General features: G+C 47.2%; 1 long non-coding RNA gene across 1 annotated transcript in view; it reads right to left on the bottom strand.

Moving 5' to 3' along the window:
* Positions 1-21,911, bottom strand: part of LOC120408430 — a 56,455-nt gene that overhangs the window by 6,811 nt on the left and 27,733 nt on the right. The window contains exon 2 of the long non-coding RNA XR_005600683.1: positions 2,150-2,343. This is a non-coding gene — a long non-coding RNA (uncharacterized LOC120408430). The remainder of the gene's footprint in view (positions 1-2,149; positions 2,344-21,911) is intronic.

Here is a 21,911-nt window from a genome sequence, read left to right as displayed (position 1 = left end):
TAATAATAATAATAATAATAATGAGTTTATAAAACACCCTCCACCAAGAGGCTCAGATTGATGCCATTCAGAATACAGTACAATGCAAAAGATAATAAAATAAAATAGAAAAGTCAGGTAGTATTTGCTATATTAACCTAACTACGTCTGCAGAGACAGAGTGAGTAGGCATTCCAGCTGAGTCTAATGTCTGATGCTGATTGCAGATGGAAGCCAGCTGATGGCCCAGATTGTGAGGGCTTCACTTGCAATGGGCAAGGCAGGTTACTTCTTGGGCTGACCCTTCAGACAAACTGCTGATGAGATGAGTTAGTTTCAGACGTCCCTTATGGCTCTAGGTACGTGGCTGCATCAGTTAATAAAGCCCTGTGCTCCCTAGCAGAGCTGCATTAGCCCTGTCTGAGAAGCAGCTTGGGCAGAGAGATGAATATGCTAGACGTCCCTACTGGAGCAAGAGGAGATCAGGGGGTAGGACAGCGAGTCTCTCTGTCACAGTTCTTCCCTGGGCTACCCTGGCGCAGTTCACATCACTCTGAGGTCAATAGGATATCAACCAGTGCTTACACTGGTATTTAAGTGCATTGCTGGATTGGGGTCTCTGTTCTGAACCCAAGGCCCTTAAATTCAATCTTCGTCATGTGAGTAACTGGAAAAATATTTTCCTTTGCATCTGCATTGGCTTGTTTTGTTACATAAACAAACAATGTTGCATTTATGCTATTGATTCACTGCTCTCCCCCTGCACCCCCCCACCATGCTAGAGAACAGGAGAAGTGACAAACAGAGACTGCCTGCAGATTTCTTACTCATTTACAATCTTATGTCATTTATTAACAAGCATGGAATCTCTGCAGACTCTCAGTAATTTATTAACAGCCAGGAACGGGGTGATATTTTATATATGCAATATAAGCTGGCTTTAAGCCTGGGGGTAGGCGTTCTTCCCTCTGTTTGTCAGAAAGATAAAATTAAATAGGAAAAATTCTGTGAAGTACATTTTGATACTTAAGTATTTAGCCGTGCGACTTCCATTGATCCTGCTGTAGTTCAGACAAGTAAAACTATGTGCAGATCTTTGAAAAGACGCCCTGTGCATTCAACCTTATTTTCATACGCTGCATTTCTTGTGGAACCCCTAGAAAACCAATCCTTTCCCTCTGCCCTCTCTATTTGGGCAATGTAGTGGATTTCCGGTGGGTCAGCTAGCAACACAGAAAAGTTATTTATGTTTCTATCCTTTCATATATGGCAAGGGGTAGATTTGAAACCAGTCCTCATAGCAACGTCAGATAACTTGGGAGTGGTTTGGGTACACCACCAAGTTATGGTATAGCTCAGAACTACTGTCTTCATCTCTGCCTGAGTGGGACCCACCCTTCATGGATGCCATTTCTAGTGTGTATTGATCATATTCGTGCTAGTGCTCTAGCTGTTCAACAGATTGTTATACACTGAAAGTCAATGGGCCAGATCCTCAGGAGGTGTAAGTCGGCATAGTTCTACTGAAGTCCTGGAGCTGTGGCCATTGGTACCAGCTTAGGATCTGGTCCGTGACCTTGGCGTAGGCATTCCACTTTCAACTCCGATGTGGTTATGGTTTTGCTTGCTTTTTGTTTGGCATGGGGTTTTATTTTGTTCTTTCTTTGGGTTTTGGACTCAATTATTAATTAGCCTATGGGAAGATGTTTGGGGACGGATGGATGGATGGTTGGGTTACCGTTACAGGTAAATCTTAGCTATATGTAGGGTGACCAGATGTCCCGATTTTATAGGGACAGTCCTGATAGTCAAGGCTTTTCCTTACATAGATGCCTATTACCCATCCCAGTTTTTCACACTTGCTATCTGGTCACCCTAGCTGTTTGCTCTGTGTGAAGGGCTGGCTGCCTCCCAAGTGCCCCATTGTGGGCAGAGGTTGCTCTGCAGTGTCCCTGCCTCTGTTTCCCCACTTTTCAGGGCTCTCCCAATCAAATTACCAAAACAAACTCTTCTCTGCTTCAACAACACCCATCCCAAGGGCTAGATTTAGTAACATAACAAAATTACCAACAGAGAGATCTCAAATTGCCATCAAGTCCCTACTCCCCGTGTTTCCTGAAGAGGGTCTCCCAGACCCTTCCTGTGGGGAGCCCTTTCCCTTAAGACTCACTGTTCTCTGCTGCAGACTGCTCACTTGTAGCAGCCATTCCCTGGCTGGCGAAGCAGCTGGCTTCTGCTGAAGTCTCTTACTCCAGCTTCACTCTGGTTGTCTCTTCTCACCAGCTTCCTGCTGCTCTTTAGAGCTGTTCAGAAAACACAGTTTCTTCCTCTGGGAAATTCAGTATTTTGACATTTGTTTTTATCCTGAAACAGAATAAAAATTTGGAATATCAGAAAACGTTCATGGAATGACAAGTTCTAAGAATTTGCTATTTGGAAATGTTGACATGAAAAACTGTTGACTTCTGAGTGAAATGAAAAGTTTCATTTCAAACTGTCAACTGGAAGTGAACATTTTTGTTTCAAACCTTCCCATCAGAAAATCTGAGAATGTAGTAAAAATTGATCCTTTCCCATGAAAAATGTTGATTTTTGACAACCCTCTTTTTTATTCTGGGAAAATATTTCGACAAACTCCACTGATGAACAGTGAATACTATTAGGCTCAGATATTTGAAGGTATTTAGGCACCTGACTCCCATAGGAATCAATATACTAGATATTGAGGATCTGGACCATGTTGATCAGTCTGCAAACAAGTCAGGAGCCAACTTGTTTGCAGAGTCTATTTGACAAACAGAAAATAACCTCTGAAGCCCTAAAAGTCACAGCCTGTTCATGGATAACTCACCAACAGGGGAAAAAAGGCTACATTCATTGCAATGGGTATATCGACAAGCTCTAACCATAGCTTCTTTTGTAGAATTCAACTGCTGTGATTTGGTGTAGTGTGAGCATGTGGCTACTGTCATTTAAGACTGTCATCTGGTTCCCGTGCCCTGGCCTGGTCTGATCAAGATGCCTTTCACGATCAAGATGGCGTCATGGTGGATCCCGCAGTCTCAGGAAATGGTGGAGGGCAGCCATGATGGTAGAGCTCCCTCCTTCCAGCCCATCTGTCTCTCTGCCTCCACTGAGCCACCCCCAGATAAACACTGCCCAGGAAGGGATAGCAGCAGTATCTCATTAATATGAACAATGAAACCACATTTCAGTGATTCCAGCTATAAAAACGTCCTCCTCTGATTTCTGGAATCTTTCAGCTCATTGCCCTGCCAACCTATAACCTTACTGGCAGCCTTGCAGACCCCTTAGCATGTTGCTTTTAATCTAAACCATCCAGTTTGTCCCAGTCTGCTTGTCTCCAGCTTTTACTGAGTCTCAGAAACAATTTGATGTGAGAGGCTGTGTTACCTTGGGCAATGTAGAGGGTAAGGCCATCTCAAAAAAGGTCGCCCCATCTCAAAAAAAGAAATATTGGAATTGGAAAAGGTTCAGAAAGGGGCAACAAAAATGATTAGGGGTATGAAACGGTTTCCATATGATTAATAAGACTGGGACTTTTCAGCTTGGAAAAGAGACGACGAAGCGGGGATATGATAGAGGTCTATAAAATCACGACTGGTGTGGAGAAAGTAAATAAGGAAGTGTCATTTACTCCTCATAACACAAGAACTAGGGGTCACCAAATTAAATTAATAGGCAGCAGGTTTAAAAACAAACAAAAGGAAGTATTTTTTCACACAACGCACAGTCAACCTGTGGAACTCTTTGCCAGAGGATGTTGTGAAGGCCAAGACTATAACAGGGTTCAAAAAAGAACTAGATAAGTTCATGGAGATAGGTCCATCAATGACTATTAGCCAGGATGGGCAGGGATGGTGTCCCTAGACTCTGTTGCCAGAAGCTGGGAATGGGCTACAGGGGATGGATCACTTGATGATTCCCTGTTCTGTTCATTCCTTCTGGGGCACCTGGCACTGGCCACTGTCAGAAGACAGGATACTGGGCTAGATGGACCATTGGTCTGATCCAGTATGGCCGTTCTTATGTTCTTTCGGCCTAGCAGCCACCACTCAGGAGGGACAGAGCACCACATGGAGGGGTTACACAGCACTGGGCCAGCTCACACTAGCTCTGTGTGTTGAATGGAACGAGCAGGCTCAGAAGAGCCACCGTGCTCAGTGGAGGGAAGGCCGACATCCAGGAGCTGCTGGAGGGGTATAACTGCCTGTCAGGCGGAGTGTGAGGTGGAATAGCAAATATGGCAGATGACCAGCTTGGCTTAACAGAGAAATCGTCGGTGAGCTAAAACACAAAAAGGAAGCTTACGAGAAGTGGAAACTTGGACAGATGACTAGGGAGGAGTATAAAAATATTGCTCAGGCATGCAGGAGTGAAATCAGGAAGGCCAAATCACAATTGGAGTTGCAGCTAGCAAGGGATGTGAAGGGTAACAAGAAGGGTTTCTACAGGTATGTTAGCAACAAGAAGGTGGTCAGGGAAAGTGTGGGACCCTTACTGAATGGGGGAGGCAACCTAGTGAGAGATGATGTGGAAAAAGCTGAAGTACTCGATGCTTTTTTTGCCTTGGTCTTCACAGACAAGGTCAGCTCCCAGACTACTGCACTGGGAAGCACAGTATGGGGAAGAGATGAGCAGCCCTCAGTGGTGAAAGAACAGGTTAAACACTATTTAGAAAAGCTGGACGTGCACAAGTCCATGGGGCCAGATCTAATGCATCCGAGGGTGCTGAGGGAGTTGGCTGATGTGATTGCAGAGCCATTGGCCATTATCTTTGAAAACTTGTGGCGATCGGGGGAGGTCCTGGATGATTGGGAAAAGGCAAATGTAGTGCCCATCTTTAAAAAAGGGATGAAGGAGAAACTGGATAACTACAGACCAGTCAGCCTCACCTCAGTCCCTGGAAAAATCATGGAGCAGGTCCTCAAGGAATCCACTTTGAAGCACTTGGAGGAGAGGAAGGTGATCAGGAACAGTCAACATGGATTCACCAAGGGCAAATTGTGCCTGACCAACCTGATTGCCTTCTATGATGAGAGAACTGGCTCTGTAGATATGGGAAAAGCGGTGGATGTGATATATCTTGACTTTAGCAAAGCTTTTGGTACAGTCTCTCACAGTATTCATGCCAGCAAATTAAAGAAGTATGGACTGGATGAATGGACTATAAGATGGATAGAAAGCTGGCTAGATTGTCGGACTCAACGGGTGGTGATCAATGGCTCCATGTCTAGTTGGCAGCTGGTATCAAGCGGAGTGCCCCAGGGGTCCGTCCTGCGGCCGGTTTTGTTCAACATCTTCATTAATGATCTGGATGATGGGATGGATTGCACCCTCCGCAAGTTTACGGATGACACTAAGCTGCGGGGAGAGATAGATACGCTGGAGGGTAGGAATAGGGTCCTAGAAAAATTGGAGGATTGGACCAAAAGAAATCTGATGAGGTTCAATAAGGACAAGTGCAGAGTCCTGCACTTAAGACAGAAGAATCCCCTGCACCGCTGCAGGCTGGGGACCGACTGGCTAAGTGGCAGGTCTGTAGAAAAGGACCTGGGGATTACAGTGGATGAGAAGCTGGATATGAGTCAACAGTGTGCCCTTATTGCCAAGAAAGCTAACAGCATATTGGGCTGTATTAGTAAGAGCATTGCCAGCAGATCGGGGGAAATTATTATTCCCCTCTATTCGGCACCGGTGAGGCCTCATCTGGAGTATTGCATTCAATTTTGGTTCCCCCACTACAGAAAGGATGTGGACAAATTGGAGAGAGTCCAGTGGAGGGCAAGGAAAATGATTAGGGGGCTGGGGCACATGATTTATGAGGAGAGCCTGAGGGAACTTGGCTTGCTTAGTCTGCAGAAGAAAAGAATGAGGGGAGATTTGATAGCAGCCTTCAACTACCTGAAGGTGTGTTCCAAAGAGGATGGAGCTTGGCTGTTCTCAGTGGTGGCAGATGACAGAACAAGGTGCAATGGTCTCAAGTTGCAGTGAGGGAGGTCTAGGCTGGGTATTAGGAAACACTATTTCACTAGGAGGGTGGTGAAGCACTGGAATGGGTTACCTAGGGAGGTGGTGGAATCTCCATCCTTAGAGGTTTTTCAGGCCTGGCTTGATAAAGCCCTGGCTGGGATGATTTAGTTGGTGTTGGTCTCGCTTTGAGCAGGGGGTTGGACTAGATACCTCCTGAGGTCCCCTCCAACCCTGTGATTCTATGATTCTATGTGGAGGGCTTGCTTGAGAACTGTTGCCGGGAAAGGGTCACCTTGACACTTGGTGACCTGCAGTTCTGAACTGAGCTGACTCCAGCCTGTCTTGCTCTGGATGTCTCCAGATTGTCACATGATGCATTGCCATTGGAAAGACCGGGGGAGCGCTCATTCTCCCCTTGCAGGCAGTCACAAGGGTTGAGGAATCCTGGATTTTGGAGAGGCTGATATAATTCTGGTCTATCCATCCTGAGATGGATTCTGAGTTATTAGTAGAGTCATGTTAGTCTTCTTGTACTTGTTCTTTGAAGCCCAGACCCCTTCTCTTTGAGTTCAGTGTGTTACCCATTTTTTACTAATTTATTTCTCATTTCGGCTCATCCATCTTTTAACCACAGACGGCTGGGACAAATCTGCTCCATCGTGGAGGCTACAGCTTGTCCACAGTGAGGCTATGCACAGCAATCTGCAACTCTGCTGCATGAACATGCTCATGCAGGCTTCCTCCTTTTTGCTGAAGATCCTAAACGCTAAGCCTAGGGCGGACACTAGTGTAAGTTCTGTGCTAGTCCCACATTTGGCCATTAAATCCCTTCAGCCCCATGTCAAGTACTCTTCCCATAGCTCAAATCCATCCCACCGTTAGTTCATCAGCACATATTCTGGAACTTCTCATTTTGCTCAAAGGGTGCCTGTGTGTTGCAACAGAACCATATGTTTCGTATGGGGGTGTTTTTTAAATAAAAGTTAGGCTTGGTCAGATAAGGCCAGATTCCCAGCTGGTATAAAATCAGCATAACTCCACCATTGCCTCCAAATCAACATAACCCCATTGCCTGTGAGGTGATGGGGAATTAGCTCAAATGGTAGAGCGCTTGCTTATTATGGGGGTGAGACTAGATGCCCCTTGTGGTCCCCTCTAACGCTACGGTTCTATGAAATGAAGCTACACCGATTTACACCAGCAGAAGACGGGGCCCTCAGTTGGAGCTGGCTGGCATTTCATGAATAGTTTATGCGTTAATCAATCAGTCTCGGTACGGTGTTACCAGGAGGGTTATTTCATCTATTTCCATTTTTCTGGCAGCAAAAATACAAACTACAGAAGGGGATGTAGTGCAGTGACATGGTGGAGGAAGCTGGAATTCTGTCATATTGAACCAAAAAGTCATGCACTTAGAGCTGATGTGTGACCCAGCTTTGCACTCCAGGGCATAAGAGAAAAAACACTGATTTTATTTAAACTGACACTGAGAAACAGTTAGGTTAATATCTGGTGGGGCATTTTGTTGCAGAAATGCAGAGGCCACTTTGATCTCTCCTCTGCAGACCGCCACTGCAGAACCAGGCTTCCTCCACTTTCTGCTTATTTGCTTGCTTCACAGCATCCAATTATGTAGACATGAGCTAACAGCTCCATAGCTAAAAGCTGCTACAAGTAATATAAACCCACTGTAACGATGACACTGGTTCAATAAGGTATGTAATCACATGCCTAATCATAAGCCTGTGAACAGGCTTCACAGGCTTCAACAGGACGGCTCGCATGCTTAACTTTAAGCATGTGCTTAAATATCTTCCTGTATCACAGACAAGGGGGGGTGAGAAGATATATTTTATTGGACCAACTTATGTTGGTGAGAGAGACAAGCTTTCGAGCTACACAGAGCTCTTATGCCCCTCTTCTGTCCGTGCATCTCTCTATGGCAGCTATCGCCCTGACCCTGGCAGTACTGTCCTTGGCATGGGTGGTAGAGCAAAATGAGATACAAGCATCAGTCCAAGCAAAAGCAAACAGTCAGCCAATGGGGCTAACAGCAATGGGCATACTGCTTGGGCCACGGAAATGGCCTTATGCAAAGGCAGCAAAAGAATAATGTTAAACAAACAAGCGTTTGTTTTATTTATAGATACATCAGTTTTAAAGCCAGGAGGGACCATTATGATCATCTAGTCTGACCTCCTGTACAACAGTTCAGGGAACCTCAGCCAGTAATTTCTGCAGAAGCCCATAACTTTTCTACGAGTTATAGCATCGTTTTGGAAACCGCTAGCCTTGACTTAACGACTGCAAAGGCTAGAGAAGCCACCATGTCCCCGGGGAAGCTGTTCCAACAGTTAATTGCACTCACTGTTAAAAATCTGCACTAGTTCTCCTCTGAATTTGTTTAGCTTCAGCTTGCTGTCATTGGATCTTATTAGGCCTCTCTTTCTAGCTTTGTGAAAGGAAAGGCTTTCAGCTAGGGCAGCATGGACTAGTGGGTAGAGTGCTAGACTGGGACTCAGACAACCTGGGTTCTTTCCCAGCTCTGCTCATGACTCTGGGCAAGTCACTTTCACTCTGTGCCTCAGTTTCCTCACTTGTAAAGTGCAGATACTGACCTATGAATTCCATGCATAAATAATAAGAGTATCACAGTAGCATTATACTCCTGAGCAGGATGGTGATGTGACTGTGAAATGCTCAGGGAGATTAGAGAGGCCACAAAAACAGAAAACGCACTAATAATGGGGGATTTCAGCAAAAACAACGAGGAGTCCTTGTGGCACCTTAGAGACTAACAAATTTATTTGGGCATAAGCTTTCGTTGGCTAGAACCCACTTCATCAGATGCATGGAGTGGAAACAGGAGAATAAGAGAGGCAGTTAGTGGCAAAAAGGCATCCTTTAAAAATTGGATGTCAAATCCTAGTGAGGAAAATAGAAAGGAGCATAAGTCTGGCAAGTTCAGTTTAAAAATATAATAAGGCAGGCCCAAAAAAGAAAAGAAAAGAATGTGAAGAGCATCTAGCAAAAGACAAAAAAAAATGTCCTGATAGTTTTTGTAAGTGCATCAGAAGCAGGAAGCCTGCCAAACAGACGGTGGGGCCACTGGACGACGGAGGTGCTAGAGGAGCACTCAAGGAAGACAAGACTATTGAAGAGAAGCTAAATGAATTCTCTGCATTGGTCTTCACAGCTGAGGTTGTGAGGGAGATTCCCACACCTCAGCCATTCTTATTAGGTGACAAATCTAAGGAACTGTCCCAGACTGAAGTGTTAACAGAGGAGGTTTTGAAAGAAATTGATAAATTAAATAGTAATAAGCAGGACCAGATGATATTTACCCAAGAGCTCTGAAGGACTCAAATATGAAATTGCAGAACTAACTAACTGTGGTATGTAACCTATTGCTTAAATAAACCCCAGTACCAGATGACTGGAGGATAGCTAACGTAACACTGATTTTTTAAAAAAAGTTTCCATAGGTGATTGGTTGAAATTATAGCAAAGAACAGACTTATCAGACACATAGATGAACATGATATGTTGAAGAAGAGTTAACATTTCGTAAAGGGAAATCATGCCTCACCGATCTATTAGAATTCTTTGAGGGGGTCACCAAGCATGTGGACAAGGGTGATCTAGTTGGTATAGTGTACCTGGACTTTCAGAAAGCCTTTGGTAAGTTCCCACTCCAAAGACTCTAAAGCGAAGTAAGGATAAAAGCAAAGGTCCTCTCATGGATCAGTAACTGGTTAAAAGGAAACAAAGGGTAGGAATAAAAGGTTGGTTTTCACAGTGGAGAGAGGTAACTAATGGGTTTCCCCAAGGATCTGTACTGGGACCAGTGCTGGTCAACATATTTATAAATGACCTGGAAAAGGGGGTGAACAGTGAGGTGTCAAAGTTTGCAAATGATACAAAATTACTCAAGATCGTTAAGCCCACAGCTAACTGTGAAGCGTTAAGGAATCTCATAAAACTGGGTGACTAGGCAGCAAACTGGCAGATGAAATTCAATGTTGATAAATGCAAGGGAATGCACATTGGAAAACATAATCCCAACTATACATACAAAGTGATGAGATCTAAATTAGCTATTATCACTCAAGAAAGAGATTTTGGAGTCATTATGGATAGTTCTCTGAAAACATCTGCTCAATGTACAGCAGCAGTAAAAAAAAAACCTAACAGAATGTTAGGGACCATTAGGAAAGAGACAGATAATAAGTCAGAAAATATCATAATGCCACTATATAAATCCCTTGTATGCCCACACCTTGACTACTGCATGTGGTTCTGGTCACCCCATCTCTACAAAGATATATTAGAATTGGAAAAGGTGCAGAGAAAGGCAACAAAAATGATTAGGGGTATGGAATGGCTCCCATATGAGAAGAGATTAAAAAAAGACGGGGACTGTTCAGCTTAGAAAAGAGATGACTAAGGGGGGATATGACTGAGATCTATAGAATCATGAAGGATGTAGAGAACGTGAATAAGGACTTCTTCACACAACACACAGTCAACCTGTGGAACTCAATGCCAGGGGATGTTGTGAAGGCCAAAAGTATAACTGGATTCAAAAAAGAATGAGACAAGTTCATGGAGGATGGGCCCATCAATAGTTATTAGACAAGATGGTCAGGGATGCAACTCCATGTTCTGGGTGTCCCTAAGTCTCTGACTGCCAGATGCTGGGACTGGACGACACGGGATGGGTCATTCAACAATTGCCCTGTTCTGTTCATTCCCTCTGAAGCATCTGGCATTGGCCACTGTCAGAAGACAGGATTCTGAGCTAGATGTACCATTGGTCTGACCCAATATGGCCTTTCTTATGTTCTTAAGTTGGGAACTAAGGGATGAGAAGTGCTGGATAAGAGCTATGGGTTACTGTGATGATAGTACAAAAATAAAAGCTAAATGTTTAGTAAACTCTTTCTGAAAGAAGAACAGTTTATATTAGCTAAGGCTCTTACAGCTGTGATAATGCTGCTGGATGCCAGACAGGTTTATGCTAGAGGATTTAGCTAATTGTGAAAGAATCTGCAAAGCTGGGGGTTGTTTTGTCCTTCACAGAAATTCTAAGAAGCTCTCACACAATTTCAATATGGAGCAGCATTGGTCTCACCTTTTGTTTTCATTCCATTGCACAGCAGATAAATATGTATAATTATTCTTCACGGTCTTCTTTCTTGCAGTATGACAGTAATGGATTGCCAAGGAAACCACAGGAGACTGCGGTGGAAAGGCATTGCTTCTTTTTTATGGCATCCAAAGTTCACCACGTGTCATGGAGGGCTTCCAAGAAACCATTGTTGAGACAGAGCAAAGAATGACATCGAGCTGTGCTAGCAAATGCTTCTGCAGCCTGATCGGAATGCTGAAAGCCCGATGAAATCCAGGGGGATATTCTGGAGAGACTGTCTGTATGCACTGAAAGTCCTAAAGTCAGAAGCAAAGCAATGGAATGTTTGTGCTTTAGCATATGAAGCGGTTTCTACTGCTGTCCCCAGACAATGATACCATGAAACACTGCAGATGGGTCACACAGTCACGTTTGCAAGGTTCTTCCTACAAGTTCATTTCCTGCTTCAATCCCATCAGGTTAGGAATGCCAGGTCAGCAAAATAAACTGCTCTCTTAGCTCCCTGAATAGGAATCTGTGATATATTCCCTCTATATATCAACTCCTCCTCCCTCTTTTTAATCAGGAGCTTGTCCTTCATCTTATGTAATACTAACCAAGCTGATGCCGGTGCCGCGTCTGGCAGGTTTCTGTCACTGCGGCTCATTTAGACATTCTGCTTCAGCGTCCCTGTTGCATTTGAGCCGGAGAACTGGGGGATTCCCAGTATTCTCTCGATGGCAGGGTAGGATCAAGTCCAGCGGAAGTAGAAATACATAAAAGTTCCAAACAAACAGAAACATCAAGGGGAATTTTTTCATTCGCAAGCAGTGAGGCAGCAGGTAGGTAGAGTTGTAGGAAAGATCTTTACTGAGCATTCTCAGAGGCCAGTGTGACCTCTTGAGAGGCCTGTGTTCGTCAAGTAGCACCTGGAACCATGTTGCATTCCTGAGCTCCAAGCGTCATGCCAAACTAGTTCCCTCTGGAAACCTGACCCTCTTTGCCTAGTCTCCCTCAACATACATCTTCCCTGTTTTATACACAAACAATAATTAGTCATTTAAAACTGGCAGCATTTCTGTCTGTGTTGCCTATTTAGACTGTCTTTGGGGTAGAGATTGTCCCTATGTGTTTGTATAATGCCTAGCGCCAGTAGGCTGGCCATTCGTCTGGTTTTAAGCCGGACCGTCCTCTTTTCTATGGTTCTGTCCCCTGTCCCGTACAGAGACAAAACTGGATGTGGTTTTGTCTGGTCTCCCAGACAGGGGATGTAGGGCGACCAGACAGCAAGTGGAAAAAATTGGGACAAGGGGTGGGGGGTAATAAGAGCCAATATAAGAAAAAGCCAAAAATCGGGACTGTCCCTATAAAATCAGGACATCTGGTCACCCTAAGGGGGCGCCATTTTGAAAAGCGTGCTGCTTCACCCCAACCAGCATGACCTTGCACACACAGTGCATGTGAGGTCATGCTGGCAGGGGCCTGAGATTGCCAGTTTTGGTTGGATGTATTCCTGGAGGTTTCATCATATGACATAATCTTTAAAGATTAATTTTTAATTCCTGGAGATTCCATGACAATCCTGGAGGGTTGGCATCCCGAGGCGGGGAGCTCTTCAAAATGGTGTCCTCCGTGCACTGTAACCTCATGATTCTCATCCCATGTGTAGTGGGAAGTTCTAGTATCTGGGGATGCGATAGCGGCCACCCAAGGCTCCAAGGAGCCCTGATCATGGTGGAGGCCTCTGGTCTAACAACAGTAATGGTTTATTCCATGGGAGTCTTATTTTTAAACTACAAAGAACAAAGATTGTGCCGTATGCATCTGGGGCAGAGTTTTCAACGGCTCCTAAACCCAGTGACTTTCAATGGAAATGGGGCAGCTAACTTGGATGCATTTGAAAATCCCCCCCTATATTGGCATTGGCCCTGAAGTGGGTAAGTGAGAGGGCAAACCAGGACTGTTTTCCAGTGAGAATACACTTTGGGAGCAAAGCTGGCCTCGTCCTGATATGAAAAGCAGTGAAAACAGAGCCATTTTCTTCAGATAAGGTAGCTAAAGCATGCAAAAGAACACAACTATTCCTGTGATGGCAGCTTTTCAAAGCAATCGCACCTTTTGTCAAGTTGCAGTGGGGAGGGTGAGCCTTTGCTCAATGCCATGAGGAAAGCGTGGTGCCAGGGCTGCTAGTTGGATCAGAGCACACCCCTCCCTTCGCCCCACCCCATGCACAAGACTTGAGAGCAGCTGTGCCAAACGTCGCCTGGTGCATTTCCCAGCAGCAGGAATGTGTCATGCCTCACTGGGTGCTGCGTAACCGCCCAGCCTGACTGTGTGGCTAGCAGCCAGAGCCTCCTGAAAGCAAGAGGAGAAACCCATGCATCACAGTGATTAACGAGAGGACCGGGCAGGCCAATCCAGGGCTAACCAAGGCAGCAGAGTCAGCGGGAGAAAGCTCATTCTGCCAGATGGCCCTCAGCAGCACAGAGCTGCCCGGCGTCCGAGAACAACCTGAAAATACAATTCCAGGTTTTTTTCTGCGCAGCTGCTTCTGACGTGGTTTGTTTTTAATCATTCCATTCGCAGGGCAATGCCTCTTTCCTCCAGTCACGCACAGGAGGCCTACCCACTGTTTGCCATTTTCAAACACTATCTGCAGAGGGTTATTTAAACTCACCCATAAACATTTGTCTTAGAATCAAAATATCCTTGAATGGGGCTTCAGGGAGGGGCATTTGCTGTGAAACAGGGTAGTGGCAGGAATTTTGCTTTATGCTTAGAAGTTCCTTATCTAAACGATTCCAGCCCCCATTCCCTCCCTACCAAGCTCCCACACTGTTATAATTATAATTCAGTAGGTGTGTTCTGGTAATGCCAGGAGAGCCCAAATACAAGGGAGTGTTTTACTAGCTTTACTCACACAGTGAAGTCGATACAGAGACTCCTGTGAATACGGGCTGACAGGCTAATCTATAGCCCACAGTCCCTGCCCCAAAGCGCTTGCACTCGGAATAGACAAGACCAAGGAGGAGCAAGAGAAAGGAAGGGTCACGAGCTCTCATTTCATTATACCGAGGAGGCACTGAGATCCAGGGCCAGATTCCCATTGATGCCAAGGGCCCTTTATTCCCACTTTCAGGCCTCTCACCGTGTAAAATGGCCCTCAGTGTAAATGCGAATCGGGGGCAAAGTGACAGTGCCAAGGTCACATGGGAAGTCAGTGACAGACCCCAGATCTCCTGGGTTCAAAGCCATGAGTGTGTTCAGTGAGACCTGTCTGAACGCTTAGGCACCTGCCTGGGCGCTTCAAGATCCAACACATGTGTACCAGCCCCACTGAGAACCCTTCCCTGCCAGCTGCACAAACTTCACACCCCAGCCCCAAAACACAACCCCCCCTGGAGTCCCCAGCCTCACCCTTCTCCCAGCTCCCTGCGAGCCCTGGAGGAAAGTTGGGCCTTTCCTTGCCCTGATGGTTCACAGACCGGAGGGGGAGGGAAGCGCTGGCAGACTGCAGCAGGAAGCAGTTGCACAGGCTGAGGGCCTTAATGATAAATCGGTGCATTGGGCTTCTCAGGGTTAAGTGGCCTGGACTTTGCACAAGCAGCTTGTGACCCAGGCCATTGGGCCTTCAGGAAGAGAACCTCAGCTTTCATGAGGGCCAGAACTCCAGCTAGCGCTGCACTACACCATATCTAAGGAGCTCTCCTAGTGAAGACTGTTTGGAAAAGGCAAGCCAGGGTAACTCGATCGCTGGTGCTGGAATGTGTAGAGGTGCGGACTCACCCCTGCGGTGCCTCCTGCTGGTGACTTCCGGGAATTAGCTCGTTCAGCTCCGGAGCGCCCTCTGCAGGCCAGTGATCCGCCTGTCCTCTGGCCCCCCATGTCCCTCCCTGGACCCCGGTGCCCCTTTAACTGGGGTGCTACCCCCTGGCAGTACCCCACCAATCTGGGTCTCCCCTCCCTGGAGAACCCGCAACCCACTATCCCCACCTCATCTCAGTATATGGCTACTGCCCAGTCTCCATCTATCCCCGTTCCCTGGGGCAGACTGCAGTATCAGCCACTCATCACAGGCAAAGGGGTTTGGACCTGCTGCCTCTGCCTACCCGTGGGCTGCCCCGTTGCAATCTCAGTACCCAGTTGGCCTTACCCTAGGCCTGCAGCCTGCGGGGGTTTCTAGGCCAGAGCTCCCCAGCTCCTCTTGCTTTCCCCCAGCCCTGCTCCACCTTAGGCACTCAGGTACACACCCCAGCAGCCAGGCCCTTCTCCCTCTAAAGGCAGAGAGAGACTGAGACTGCTTCAGCAGTCCCTTTATAGGGCCAGCTGAGTCCGTCTGGGGCGTGGCCACAGCTGCGGCTGTTTCCCCACTCAGCCTGGGCTGTTCTCCCAGCCTGTCAGCCCTCTCCCAGGGCTGGTTCCAACCCTGTCAGGGCTGGAGCGGGTCACCAGCCCGCTACAGAAGGGGACAAGCACCTGGGCTACATTTCCAAGCCAGAGATTCCCCATTGCAAAACACTTTCTATTGGGTCAGTGACATTTTGGATACATCTCCGTGGCCCTTCCCTCAAGCCATAGCCAGCCTTGTGCACAGTGGGGTGATCCAGGCTGACGGGGTTCACTTATGTTTGGGGGGATGGCAGCAGAGTTGCAGCCTCACTGGTATTTGCCAAGGTGGGTCTGGTTTTTAGGTCGAGCCCCACTGGGTATGTCTACCCTGCAATCAGGTGTGGTTGCAGCACCTGCAGATATCCCCGAGCTAGCATTGAGCTGCTAGCCTAGGTACCAATAGCAGAGAAGCCGCAGTAGCACAGATTTCAGTGCTGAGTGTGTACCTTGGGTCCCAGGCAGGCTTGTACAGCTCACGTCGAAGCCTGTGCTGCCATGGCTTCACTGTAGCCGAGCTCACCAGCGTAAAGCTAGCTCAGGTATGTCTATGTGTGCTGCGATCACACGCCCCGACTGCAATAGAGACGTACCTTGCCCTGAGCAGCATGCAGCTGCCTCACTGTGAGTGCACCTGCTCTTCCCCTGCCGTGGCAGCCACTGCAAAGGGAACTGCACTGCATCCCCATGCTCAGGAGGGCATGAGCACTGCACGGTGTAGCTTCTGCCCCACTGGCTTCTCCTGCGGTGCCAAGGGAGGAGGAAAGGCAGGGCCAGGGCGTAGGAGTCTGACTGGCAGGGCAGCTTGCCATGTTAACCACTTGCATCCCTCTCTGCTCAGAAGCCAAAGAGACAGAAATGGAGCATGAACATCCCCCACAACTTAAAAACATTGTTCTAAAACTCCTCCGTGGACACGCCGAGTGAAGCACTCAGTTGAGGCTCCTCGGTGCGACTGTGAGATTACTAATGACTGGGGCCCTACCAAATTCACCGTCCATTTTGGTCAATTTCATGGTCATCAGATTTTATAAATTGTAAATTGTAAAATGATTTCAGCGATGTAACCCTGAAATTTCACAGTTGTAATTGTAGGGGTCCTGGCGCAAAACGGAGTTGGGAGGGTCACAAGGTTATTGTAGAGGGGGTTGTGGTACTGCTACCCTTACTTCTGTGCTGCTGCTGGCGGCGGTGCTGCCTTCAGAGCTGGGCAGCTGGAGAGCGGCGGCTGCTGGCGGGGAGCCCAGCTCTGAAGGCAGAGCCGCCACCAGCAGCAGCGCAGAAGTAAGGATGTCATGGTATGGTGTTGCCACCTTTACTTGTGTGCTGCTGCTGGCGGGGCGCTGCCTTCAGAGCTGGGTGCCTGGCCAACAGCTGCCGCTCTCTGGCTGCCCAGCTCTGAAGGCAGTGCAGAAGTAAGGGTGGCAATACTGCAACCCCCCATAAATAACCTTGTGACACCCCCGCCCCCCCCGCAACTCCTTTTGGGTCAGGATCCCTATTTTGAGAAATGCTGGTCTCCCCTGTGAAATCTGGATCAGGTAAAAGTACACAAAAGACCAGATTTCATGCGGAGAGACCAGATTTCACGGTCCATGATGTTTTTTTCATGGCCATGAATTTGGTAGGGCCCTACCAATAAGGTATAGGAGAGCTGAAAAAATACTGGAAAGTCATAGTTATGCCTGTAGTTCCACCAAGTTCTAGCTGAAGCGAATTTTGTCAGAAATATGAAACCTCCCAATGTTTGATGTGATTCTGCAAAGCGCCTGTGGCCAAATCCTTGTTCCACTGATCTCAGTGGGTGTTTTGCCATTGACACCATTAGGACCAAGATTTGGCCCAAAGTGCACTTTTGCTTTTCATAGAATCATAGAATCATAGAATCTCAGGGTGGGAAGGGACCTCAGGAGGTATCTAGTCCAACCCCCTGCTCAAAGCAGGACCAAACCCAACTAAATCATCCCAGCCAGGGCTTTGTCAAGCCTGACCTTAAAAACCTCTAAGGAAGGAGATTCCACTACCTCCCTAGGTAACCCATTCCAGTTCTTCACCACCCTACTAGTGAAAAAGTTTTTCCTAAACCTCCCCCGCTGCAACTTGAGACCATTACTCCTTGTTCTGTCATCTTCTACCACTGAGAACAGTCTAGATCCATCCTCTTTGGAACCCCCTTTCAGGTAGTTGAAAGCAGCTATCAAATCCCCCCTCATTCTTCTCTTCTGCAGACTAAACAATCCCAGTTCCCTCAGCCTCTCCTCATAAGTCATGTGCTCCAGCCCCCTAATCATTTTTGTTGCCCTCCGCTGGACTCTCTCCAATTTGTCCACATCCTTCTTGTAGTGTGGGGCCCAAAACTGGACACAGTACTCCAAATGAGGCCTCACCAGTGCTGAGTAGAGGGGAATGATCACATCCCTCGATCTGCTGGAAATGCCCCTACTTATACAACCCAAAATGCCATTAGCCTTCTTGGCAACAAGGGCACACTGTGGACTCATATTCAGCTTTTCGTCCACCATAACCCCTAGGTCCTTTTCTGCAGAACTGCTGCCCAGCCATTCGGTCCCTAGTCTGTAGCAGTGCATGGGATTCTTCCGTCTTAAGTGCAGGACTCTGCACTTGTCCTTGTTGAACCTCATCATATTTCTTTTGGCCCAATCCTCTAATTTGTCTAGGTCCCTCTGTATCCTATCCCTACCCTCCAGCGTATCAACCACTCCTCCCAGTTTAGTGTCATCTGCAAACTTGCTAAGGGTGCAGTCCACACCATCCTCCAGATCGTTAATGAAGATATTGAATAGTGTGTAAAGTTGGCCAAATGTTGCTGGTCTCTGCTCTCTATCGAATAGGAAAGACAGTGTCAGTTCAAGAGATGCTGGTTTTCTTGCATGTATCACTTCCACCAGGCTGTCAAAGCTGAGGGGAAATAGTGCAGTAGGTAGATATGTGAACGGTTCCAAATTGTGAAAAGAAAAATTTCAATCAAAATTTCAAATGAAAAAATTAAGAAAAAAAATTGTGGGCCATTTTTCAACCAATTCTAGAGATAGTTGAAAAGTTTCAACTTAAACCGTCCCAAAAAGGAAAGCGATTAATTTTTTCAACCAGCTCTAGTGGAAATTTCCTATTATGGGGAAGTGTCTCTAAGACCGTAATAGAGACTCCTTGAAATAAATGAAATTGGCTGCTATACAAATTACTGAAAAGTTCAGACATTTATAAACTGCATTAAAAATAACTAATGTCTTTGTAGATAGAGGGAGAAAATATTGTTTAAATGTCAATCCAAAAGCTGACAAATTTAATTAAACTCACAATGTGGCAGAGGATCAGCCAGGAATTCTCTCTCTTTGTTAAACAGAACATTTTTTGAAAATATAAACTTCCAGATGTGATAGGACACACTGCAAATAAAATAAAATAAATAAAATCTTCACAGTCTCTAATTAAATCCAGCAGAATAGAACTGGAGTAATAAGTCTACTGTAGTTCTGTCAACTAGAAATAATTTTACAGCTTAATTAGATCTTTGGCAAGACAGTGTTTTAACAAAGGGAGAGGATAATAGAAGAACATCAGAGATGTCTTGCCCTTTGGAGAAATAAGTAGTGAGAGCGCATAATACTCCAAGGGAATAATGGGATCTTAACATTTTTCTTAACGTAACAATGAAGAAGACAAGCTGCAGACTCAACTTTGAAGAGCTGGGATTTGTGTTCAGGCCCAACAATCTACATTAGAACTCCGGTCTTACATACTGTAGATCACCACGGGATGTTGGGTTGGATCACATGGCTAGATGAGTCCAGAAGCAGGGGCGCAGAAGTATAGAATGGCAATACCATACCATCGTTCCTTACTTCTCCGCTGCTGCTGGCGGCAGCTCTGCCTTCAGAGCCGGGCTCCTGGCCAGCAGCCGCCGCTCTCCAGCTGCCAGGTTCTGAAGGCAGCGCTACTGCCAGCAGCAGCACAGAAGTAAGGCTACTAGTACCACAAACCCGCCGCTCCACAATAACCTTGCAACCCCCCAACTCCTTTTTGGGTCGGGACCCCTACAATTACAACACCATGAAATTTCCCATTTAAACAGCTGAAATCATGACATTTACGATTTTTAAAATCCCATGACTGTGAAATTGATCAAAATGGACTGTGAATTTGGTAGGGCCCTACTCATAATTACATGTGGAATTTTGCCACTCTGCACCAAGAGAGTCTGATACTGCTGATCTCATCCATCTCTCTGCATCACAGTTATCCTTGCTCCTAAAGCAACCTCAGATTGCTGACTTTCTACTTAAGGCCTTGAATGCTTCCAGAGAGGGCAATTCTGTAGCATCTGTCATAGCCCCATAACTATCCTCATCTGCTTGATTTTCAGCAGACAACTTGACACACACAGACCAGTGTGTTCCTGTTAGCATGTGCATTATTGGATGTAACAGTGATTTGGGCATGCACCCGACTGGGCATGGACGTACACAAAATGGGGATCACCACATGTATCCCTACTAGTGTGCTGGCAAACCTGCACCCATCTGCTGTTGAAAATCAGGTCTAGCCCATAGAATCGTAGAATGATTATCATTTATCATTTAACATTTCTAGTGTGGTAGAACCTAACGGCCAATCGGCTGGGCCCCTCTTGGGGTAGGGGTGCTGTACAAACGTATATAGTTGCAATCCCTGTCCCAAAGCTGATTTATAGACCTCATTAGCATCATGTAGTCTGACCTTCTGCGAGAAAGCTTGCTGTGTTCTCCCCTTGGAGCTAAAATTTCTCTGCTATAGCTTTAAGACCATTGATATTTTTTGTTCTGTCACAATTGGCTCCGGAGAATAATCACTCTCTTCAAGTGGGAACATCCTTATATGTATTTAATGGCAGGTTCGTGTTTCAATTCTCCGGTTCGCTTTCTGTAACCCCTGCTCAGAGGTCAAGCCACTTAAACCTTTGATCATTTTCTTTGCTGACCTACTTTAGATTCTTTCAGATCTTTGAACGTCCTTGTCACGGTCCTTTTCTTTCCCCGGCACAGTGCCCCAAGCTGAACACAGCTCTCAGCCTGCTGCCTCCTAAGGGCATGGCACTGCTCCCGCTGACGTCAGTGGGAGTTTTGCTATCCACTTCAATGGCAGCAGGACCAGACCTTGATACTGCAGCAGTATCTTTGTTTTACATGGGAAATCTCTCCCGATAGTCCCCGATAGAGCACGCATCAGCGACAGATCACACTGCAGACACATTTCATCTGTCTCCCCTAAGTCTCCCTTCACTGCCCAGCCTGGATTCTCCCACGCTGTACTTACAGCTTGTATTACACTATCTCCCCCCCTGCACAAACCACTTTGCTCTTGTGCTTATTAAACCTCCTTCCCCTCCACTTCTCTACATTTTAAAGATCATGCTGAATTTTCACTATCATAGATCCACTGATTTTACGCCCAGAAGGGACCATTGTGACCCCCTAGTCTGACCTCCTGCACAGCACAGGCTGTAGAAACGCCCCCAGAAATGCCTTTTGCTCAACAACATGCGACTGAACTGCAGTGTGCTCGAAAGACATTCAGATCTGACTGGAAGATTCCAATGACAGTCGAGATTTTAAAAGCCACTAAAGAAACACCCAGTTTCCATTCATTTCAATGGGACCTGGGTGCTCAGATCCCTGGGTACATACTCAGCCAGCTTGCCTGTGCTACACTGCTATTGCTTCACTAGCTTGAGTGGAGCTAGCACAGACGCGGGCAAACTACAGCCTGCGGGACCGTCCTGTCTGGCCCCTGAGCTCCCGGCCAGGGAGCCTGGCCCCCAGCCCCTCCCCCGCTGTTCCCCTCCCCTGCAGCCACGCCGCCTCGCGGGCCGCGCTCTGGCCCACTGCTCCCGCTGGGCAGCGTGGGGAGCGCAGCTGGTTCTGGCCGGGTGTCGCGGCTGTGAGCTCCTGCTGCTGGTAAGGGGGAGGGGGGTGGGTAAGGGAGCAGGGGGTCCTGGGGGGCAGTCAGGGAGCACAGGGTGGTTGGATGGGGTGGAGGTTCTGGGATGGTGGTCAGGGGATGGGGAACAGGGAGGGTTGGGAGTAGGAGTCCCGGGGGGTCTGTCAGGGGGTGTGGATAGGGGTTGGAAGGGCAGTCAGGGGACAGGGAACGGGGGGGTTGGATAAGGGAGTGGGATCCCGGGGGGGCAGTTAGGGGTGGGGGATCCCAGGAGGGAGTGGTCAGGGGACGAGGAGCAGCGGGCAGTTGGATGGGGGTGGGAGTCCTGGGGGCTGTCAGGGGATGGGGGTGGATAGGGGTTGGGGCACTCAGGGGACAGGGAGGTTGGATAGGGGGCGGGGGTCCCATGAGGGGGCAGTCAGGGGACGGGGGGGTTGGATGGGTTGGGGGTTCTGAGGGGGGAGCAGTCAGGAGGCAGGAAGTG

The sequence above is a fragment of the Mauremys reevesii genome, linkage group 6 (assembly GCF_016161935.1).
Source record: "Mauremys reevesii isolate NIE-2019 linkage group 6, ASM1616193v1, whole genome shotgun sequence".
NCBI classification, from domain to species: domain Eukaryota; kingdom Metazoa; phylum Chordata; order Testudines; family Geoemydidae; genus Mauremys; species Mauremys reevesii.
The sequence above is the reverse complement of the archived record's forward strand: the minus strand, read 5'-3'. Positions and strand labels throughout refer to the sequence as shown.